General features: G+C 40.4%; 1 pseudogene; it reads left to right on the plus strand.

Annotated features, from left to right (window-relative positions):
• The first annotated feature begins 7,080 nt into the window (after positions 1-7,080).
• LOC104992128 lies at positions 7,081-8,018 on the plus strand (annotated as a pseudogene).
• The last annotated feature ends 1,293 nt before the right edge of the window (positions 8,019-9,311 follow it).

A 9,311-nucleotide genomic window follows, 5' to 3' on the forward strand; every position in this document is an offset into this window, starting at 1 on the left:
ACATTCATCAAGAGGCTCTTTAGTTCTTTGTTTTCTGCCATAAGGATGGTGTCATCTGCATATCTGAGGTTATTGATATTTCTCCTGGCCATCTTGATTCCAGCTTCTGCTTCATCCAGCCCAGCATTTCTCATGATGTACTCTGCATATAAGTTAAATAAGCAGAGTGACAATATACAGCCTTGACATATTCCTTTCCCAATTTGGAATCAATTTGTTGTTGATTTGGAATCAAATCTGTTGTTCCATGTCCAGTTCTAACTGTTGCTTTCTACCTGCATACAGATTTCTCAAGAGGAAGGCCAGGTGGTCTGGTATTCCCATTTCTTTACAATTTTCCACAGTTTGTCATGATCCACACAGTCAAAGGTTTGACATAGTCAATAAAGCAGAAATAGATGTTCTTCTGGAGCCCCCTTGCTTTTTCGATGATCCACCAGGTGTTGGCACTTTGACCTCTGGTTCCTCTGCCTTTTCTAAATCCAGCTTGAACATCTGGAACTTCATGATTCACATACTGTTGAAGCCTGGCTTGGAGAATTTTGAGCATTACTTTACTAGCATGTCAGATGATGACCATTATATCCACTAATGTGGGCAAGAATCCCTTAGAAGAAATGGAGTAGCCATCATAGTCAACAAAAGAGTCTAGAATGCAGTATTTGGATGCAGTCTCAAAAATGACAGAATGATCTCTGTTAATTTCCAAGGCAAAACATTCAGTATCACAGTAATCCAAGTCTATGCCGCAACCAGTAATGCTAAAGAAGCTGAAGTTGATTGGTTCTATGAATACCTATAAGACCTTCTAGAACTAACACCCAAAAAACACATCCTTTTCATTACAGGGGACTGGAATGCAAAAGTAGGAAGTCAAGAAACACTTGGAGTAACAGAATTTGGCTTTGGAGTACAGAATGAAGCAGGGAAAAAGCTAACAGAGTTTTGCCAAGAGAATGCACTGATCATAGCAAACACCTTGTTCCAACAACACAAGAGAAGACTCTACACATGGGCATCACCAGATGGTCAACACCAAAATCAGGTTGATTACATTCTTTGCAGCTAAAAATGGAGAAGCTCTGTAGTCAGCAGAAAAAAGACTGGGAACTGACTGTGTTCAGACTTAAATTGCAGAAAGTAGGGAAAACCACTAGACCATTCAGGTATGACCTAAATCAAATTCCTTATGATTATACAGTGCAAGTGAGAAATAGATTTAAGGGATTAGATCTGATAGACAGAGTGCCTGAAGAAATATGGATGGAGGTTTGTAACATTGTATAGGGGACAGGATTCAAAACCATCACTAAGAAAAAGAAATGCAAAAGAGCAAAATGGCTGTCTGAGGAGGACTTATAAATAGTTGTAAAAAGAAGAGAAGCCAAAAGCAAAGGAGAAAAGGAAAGATATACCCATTTGAATGTAGAGTTCCAAAGAGTAGCAAGGAGAGATGAGAAAGCCTTCCTCAGTGATCAGTGCAAAGAAATAGAGGAAAACAATAGAATGGGAAAGACTAAAGATCTCTTCAAGAAAATTAGAGATACCAAGGGAATATTTCATGCAAAGATGGGCAAAATAAGGACAGAAAAGATATAGATCTAACAGAAGCAGAAGATAATAAGAAGAAGTGGCAAGAATACACAGAAGAACTATACAAAAAAGATATTCATGATCCAGATAATCATGATGGTGTGATCACTCACCTAGATCCATACATCCTGGAATGTGAACTCAAGTGGGCCTTAGAAAGCATCACTACGAACAAAACTAGGGGAGGTGATGGAATTCCATTTGAGCTATTTCAAATCCTAAAAGATGCTGCTGTGAAAGTGCTGCACTCAATATGTCAGCAAATTTAGAAAACTCAGCAGTGGCCACAGGACTGGAAAAGGTCAGTTTTCATTCCAATCCCAAAGAAAGGCAATGCCAAAGAATGCTCAAACTACTGCACAATTGCACTCATCTCACAGGCTCTATAGGGAATGCTTACAAATCATTAAGAGAGAGAAAAAAAAAAAAACTCAAAAAATGGGCAAAAGATTTGAATAAAGGCTTAATACAAAAGGTTAGCCAAAGGTCAATGAGCATATGATAATGTGTTCAATACAATTAGTCATCAATAAAATGTAAATAAAATCACAGAGATATATCACATTAATTAAAATTACAAAATTAATATCAACTGTTGGTAGGAATGTAAAATGATAAAACCACACTGGAAAACTGGCAATATTTGCTATTAATAAAAAGAGCATGTGCCTATCCTATGGTTTGGTAAGTCTATTCCTTGGCATACACCCAGTGAAAACAAGTGTACGAATATTCATAGAAACTTAAGTCACAATAACCAAAAACTAAAAAGAACCCAAACATCCATGAAGAGTAGGATAGACAAATGAACTTTGGAGTGTTCATATCAAATATTATGCAGCATAAAAAAGAGTGAACCTCTGATACACCAACAGCATAAGTGAATTTCAAAAATATTTTATTGAGTCAAAGAAGCCAGAAACAAAAGTGTTCAATGTGTGAAACTTATTTATAAAAGTTCAAAAACAGGCAAAACAAATCTGTGTGACAGAAGTCAGTATAGTGGTTACCTTGGAGTAGGAAAGTGACTTCTGTTAACAGCAATGAGAGGGGTCAGAGGAATTTTCTGTAGTGATGGAGACATTCTATACTTTCTTCTGGATGGTGCTTACACACATGTATTGATCTATGAAAATTCATTGAACCACACACTTTGTATTATAGCTCTAGCACTTGGAACTTTGGACTGGCAGACCACATGGATCTGAAGCTTATGTCTGGTAGATAAATATGACTGCTGAGCCCATATAGGTGAATCGTGGGACAGGTCACAGGGACTCTGCATCAAGGCTTTCCAGGTTCAGCAAGGACAATACACCTTTCAGAAACACCATTCTTCACATATTTCTGAGACTTAGTAGAGACTAATCAAAGAACATCAAGTTACTATAAAACCCCTCCAAGTCATGAGACACTGTGATCACAGCAACTACGCATTATACCCTGAATGTGGAATAACTTAGGCCAAGAACACCTGCAGAAGACAAAAGCAAGTGGATGAACAGCTGGTCCAGACCTCCACATCACCTGTATCACTGATGCCTCCCTCTAATGTGTGTGCATGCACACACGTGCATGTGAAAAATCTCCAAGAGATTTCCTACAACCAGTTGATAGTTTAGGAAGAAGGGCTTGATACAAGGATGGTTTGACTTGTTATATTGGTGCAATATATGTAACACTCAGGTGTGGGGCCTTAAAGGTAATTAGAGTAAATTTGTCATTGCCCATAGCTAGCCATTCAACTATTCATCTACCTTGTGGAGAGAGAAGTTTCTTGAGATGAGAACATTCATGGTCTCTTGGACAATGGCAAATGGGTTGACTGGTTGGTCATGGACCTGGAAGGAGCACAGTTGGGATACCGGGTGAATGGAGGTGTGGGAAAAAGATGTGAGATAGCACACAAAGTATCTGAATCTGTGCATAGCACACTCATGCCAACCAAAGACATCATTGCAGAAGAGGCATTAATCAACCAGGTGTAGGATGACTCAGTAGATGTCGGGCAGCCTCTGCTTTGGCCTCTCCACTGACTGTACAGTGAGCACACATATGCAGTAAGCAATGCGATGGGGGCTTTGCGTGAATATAACAGCATAGGCTGCCTCTCACCAAGGCTGCTCTACTGTGCTGAATATCTGCTCTGTTGGCAGCAAAGCCCAATGCTGAGCCCTCAATATGGTACCTTCCTCTTAAGGGGACCAGTAAGTCAACTGATTGGAGAAGGAAATGGAAACCCACTCCAGTATTCTTGCCTGGGAAATCCCATGGACAGAGGAACCTGGCATGAGGTTGCAAGAGTTGGACATAACTTAATGACTAAACCACCACTGCCACCAAGTCAGTGATTGCGTACTGAATCCTTCCACCCTATATAGGGCAATGATCCATTGGGTTGCAGATGATATCAATCACAACTATGAATTTCCCTTTCTTGTTCGTAGTATCTTGATCAGTACCTCCACTGAGCGCTATTAGATCATGTGATTTCAGATATATATAATATCACCTCAGTCCAATATTCTCATTTCACAGCAAAGGAGTGACAAAGGGCAAATGGCCAAGGAATCAACTGGTTCCAATAAATATTGTTATTCATTGCAGGGACAGAGGCTGAAGCTCCAATACTTTGGAGATAGAGGATGAGACCGTTGGATGGCATCACTGACTCAATGCACAAGAGTTTCAGCAAACTCCAGGGGATAGTGAAGAACATAGGAGCCTGGCATGCTGCAGTCCATGGGGTTGCAAGGAGTCAGACAGGACTTAGTGACTGAGTAACAACAATACATATTGTATTACTCAGACCTTGTAGATCAGATAAAAATTGTAACCTGACATGCAGATTTGGAGTACTGGGTTGTTGATAACACTCTGAAGAATTGGAATACTGCTCTTCAGTGTATACTGATAGTAGTATATGCCTACTCTGACAGGTAGAATACATGTGCCCCACCATAAGGATAAAGAGGACAGGAGTGGTCCTCTACTTTTATAGAGCTTACATTTTCCATGAGGAAAGCACCAGAAATTATCAATAGCTTTCAAAAGTAAACTTCGTCAGCCCTTGCACTTTACTCATTCATCCTCCAGACAGATCCACAAGCTGTAGGGCACATCCAACATGAAACCCTAACAAGGATGCCCACACATTTCCAGATCGGTGCTCAAGGGTGTAGGTTCCGAGTTGCTATCTAAAATGATGTGATGATTAAGACTTTTTTATTCTACTACAAGATTCACCATAGCTGCAAAATGAGACCAAGTACACGGAAAGAAATATAGCTTCAGGAATTACTGTCGAGTTTCTGTTTCACTATCAGATAATAAGCAAGAATCAATCTCTGCATCTCCCAAGTGCCTCTTGTATGTTTGGGAGCTGGACCGACATAAAAATTCATGAACCATAACAAATTCCTGTATTGGGGTAGCAGTGATATTCATGGGGTAGCCAGAGAGTGAGAGTTGGACCATAAAGAAGGCTGAGCACTGAAGAATTGATGTTTTTGAACTGTGGTGCTGGAGAAGACTCTTGAAAGTGCCCTTTGGATTGCAAGGAGATCAAATCAGTTAATAATAAAGGAAATCAACCCTGAGTATTCACTGGAAGGACTGATGCTGAAGCTCCAATAATTTGGACATATGCTATGAATAATTTGGCTGCTATGAGACAACTCATTGGAAAAGTTCAACTCATTGGACTGATGCTGGGAAAGATTGAGGGCAAGAGGAGAAGGGGGAGACAGAGGATGAGGTGGTTGGATGGCAGCACTGATTCAATTGACATGAGTTTAAGCAAACTCCAGGAGATAGTGAAAGACAGGAAAGCCTGGTGTGCTGCAATTCATGGGGTCACAGATTTGGCTATGACTTAGTGTCTGAACAACAACAACCAGAACATAACTTAATATGTGTGTATTCTTTTTGTTATTAAGGTATTACCTTAATACCCTAATTAGAGTTTCTTAACCTCTAAAGATCTTGCTATTGCTCCTGTTTCCTCAGAGACTACAAATCCTCTTCCATCTCAGAACGGGGGCAGTGGTTGGCTTCTGTGTGCCTCTATAAGGAGCACAGTGGTATAAGTGAAACCTACTGTGCCCTACATAAACCCTCATGACAATTGGGAAGGAGCCCTGTGGATATTATAAATGAATAAAGCCTTCTCTTCTCTTAGGCAGCATGAGTAACCAAGGTCCTTTTTCGGCAGTCCTCAGAGGAGGAGCAAGTCTTTCAGAATTGTCAGGAAATTTAGCTATACCGGGTATGTTTGCTTTTTTCTGCATGAAGGTGTTGTGGGGTCCATACAACATTCATCTCTAGACACACAAGTTTCTTAATTGCCTTTGTGCTGCTGCTGCTGCTAAGTTGCTTGAGTCGTGTCCGACTCTGTGCGACCCCCATAGATGGCAGCCCCCCAGGCTCCCACATCCCTGGGATTCTCCAGGCAAGAACACTGGAGTGGGTTGCCATTTCCTTCTCCAACGCATGAAAGTGAAAAGTGAAAGTGAAGTCATTCAGTCGTGCCCAACTCTTTGCGACCCCATGGACTGCAGCTCACCATTCTTCTCTGTCTATGAGATTTTCCAGGAAAGGATACTGGAGTGGGTTGCTATTTCCTTCTCCAGGGGATTGTCCCAACCCAGGCGTCAAACCCCAGTCACCTGTACTGCTGGCAGATTGTTTTACTGAATGAGCTATAAGGGAAGCCCCTATATATCAATAATGAGTCCTAATCTAATGAAATTATTGATTTTGTTTTTATGTTTATATAAACAGCACAGTACAAATCTATTTAGTAATTCATATAAATATTCATCTGAATATTGTGAAAAACTCAATGTGAAAGAACAGATTGTAGGCTGAAAACAGGTTTTTACACTTGAACAAGTGGAGATTTCATGCAATATTAGTTGTGGAGGTAACCACTTAGATGCAGAAGTGAAAAGTGTGTCTCAACAGGCAGGCAAGTGGTTAATTGCTAATGGTGTATGTAGGAAAATGGTATGTCTTCCCTTAGTATGCACTGTCCTTGATAAACCCTTCTAACTCAAAATTTGATGTATTGCAGCTTAAGGACATTAGCATGTATATCAGGTAAGGGTCATAGTTTCTGGGAAAAAATACAGATAACATTAATATAAGCAAAGAATAGAATTTATTTCAATGATATGAGATAGTTCACTGAATGAAACGAAAACTCTATATTTGATTAACATGTGGCAACATACTTATTTTGAAAATTTAGCCTCTTAAAAACTTAACAAGAAAGAAAATATATGTATATATGTGTTTATGTATATGTATACATTTTAGGATTACCAAATATATTATTTAAAATTTCATTTAAAAACACAAAAAAATCACCAAAAGGGTTTCTGAATACATTTTTACACCACAGAAAGGTATAAGGTGACACAGCTCTCTTTTAAGAGACTTCTCTTTAACCCTGGACATTAACTCAGTTCCTTCTGTAGTAGGGCTATGGGAGACAATATGTCCTCTGTCACTGAGTTCATCCTACTTGGATTTCCTGTTGATACAAGGACTCAGATGCTCCTCTTTGGGCCTTCTCCCTGTTCTATGTCCTCACCCTGCTGGGGAACGGGGTCATCCTGGGGCTCATCTCACTGGACCCCAGACTGCACACCCCCATGTACTTCTTCCTCTCACACCTGGCCATCGCTGACATGGCCTACGCCTGCAGCACGGTGCCCCAGGTGCTGGTCAACCTCCTGAGTCCAGCCAAGCCCATCTCCTTTGCTGGCTGCATCACACAGACCTTTCTCTTCTTGACATTTGCGATCACAGAATGTCTTCTCCTGATGGTGATGTCCTATGATCGGTATGTGGCCATCTGCCACCCCCTCCGGTATTCAGTCATCATGAGCTGGACAGTCTGTGTCATGCTGGTGGTGACTTCCTGGACCATTGGAGTCCTTCTGTCTTTGGTTCATCTAGTGTTACTTATGCCCTTACCCTTCTGCATGGCCCAGAAAATTGATCATTTCTTCTGTGAAATCATGGCTGTTCTCAAACTTGCTTGCACAGACACACACATCAATGAGCTTATGGTATTGGCTGGAGCAGTTTCTGTGCTAGTGGGACCCTTCTCCTCAGTTATAATCTTGTATGTGTGCATCTTCCGTGCCATCCTTAGACTCCAGTTGGGGGAAGGGCATAGCAAAGTCTTCTCCACCTGCTCATCTCACCTCTGTGTGGTCGGACTTTTTTATGGCACAGCCATTATCATGTATGTTGGACCCAGATATGGGAACCCCAAGGAACAGAAGAAATGTCTTCTCCTGTTTCACAGCCTTTTCAACCCCATGCTCAATCCCCTTATCTATACTCTTAAGAATCCAGAAGTTAAGAATGCCATTAAGAGAGTGCTGGGAATAGAGAGTTTTATGAAAAGATGATCACATCAGTGTTGACAATGACCTAGGAGGATATTATTTCAAAAGCTCTCAAGCCCAACCCCTCATAAGATTATTTGAGATGCTTATTAAAAATAGAGTAAATCTCCTGACCCACCATTAGATCACTGATTCAGTAGATGTGGGAAGTATTTTAGAAAACTGCATTTTTGAATATTATCATTATCCAAATATTACCAATAGCAATTTATGATGCTATTGAATGTTATAGACCAATATTTGAAAGTCACAGATGTAGAATAACACGCTTTATAATTTCTTCATCAAGCTATGTTCCAGCCCCGTATCCCCCGAAACGTTTTCCTCAAATCATGCAGTATTTGTCTTTCTGTGTCTCATTTATCTCACTAAGCAGAATGCCCTCCAGGTCCGTTCATGTCACAAATGTCAGGATTCCCTTCTTTTTGTGGCTGAACACACACACACTCTCTACTTCTTATCCTCTCATCTGCTGGTGAACACTTGGGTGGTTTCCTTTCCTTGACTATTGTGAGTAATGCTGGTATGAACATGGAGGCACAGATAACTTTTTGAGTTAGTGTTCTTTATTTTCCTTTAGATAAATGCCCGGGAGAAATTGCTAGATCATATGGTAATTCCATTTTTATTTTCAGGGAAAACTTTTATATTGTTTTACACAGTAACTGTAACAATTTTCACTTCTACCAACAGTGTAAAAGGGTTCCCTTTTCTTCACATCTTTGTCAACATTTGTCATCTTTTATCTTTTTGATCATAACCATTCTAACAGGCATGATGTGATATGTCACTGTGATATTGATTTGCATTTGTCTGATATTGAGTGATACTGAGTAATGTTTCAGGTCCCTTTGGCTATCTGTATGTTTTCTTTGGGAAAATGTCCATTCAGATTCTTTACTCACATTTAGATTGGATTATTGGCAACAAAGGTCCATCTAGTCACGGTTATGGTTTTTCCAGTAATCGTGTATGGATGTGAGAGTTGGACTATAAAGAAAGCTGAGCGCCGAAGAATTGATGATTTTGAACTGTGGTGTTGGAGAAGACTCTTGAGAGTCTCTTGGACTGCAAGGAGATCCAACCAGTCCATCCTAAAGGAGATCAGTCCTGGGTGTTCATTGGAGGGACTGATGTTGAAGCTGAAACTCCAATACTTTGGCCACCTGATATGAAGAGCTGACTCATTTGAAAAGACCCTGATGCTGGGAAAGATTGAGGGCAGGAGGAGAAGGGGATGATAGAGGATGAGATGGTTGGATGGCATCACCAACTCAATGGACATGAGTTTGGGTA

This window comes from Bison bison, unplaced genomic scaffold (assembly GCF_000754665.1).
Source record: "Bison bison bison isolate TAMUID 2011002044 unplaced genomic scaffold, Bison_UMD1.0 scf7180017864211, whole genome shotgun sequence".
Lineage (NCBI taxonomy): Eukaryota > Metazoa > Chordata > Mammalia > Artiodactyla > Bovidae > Bison > Bison bison.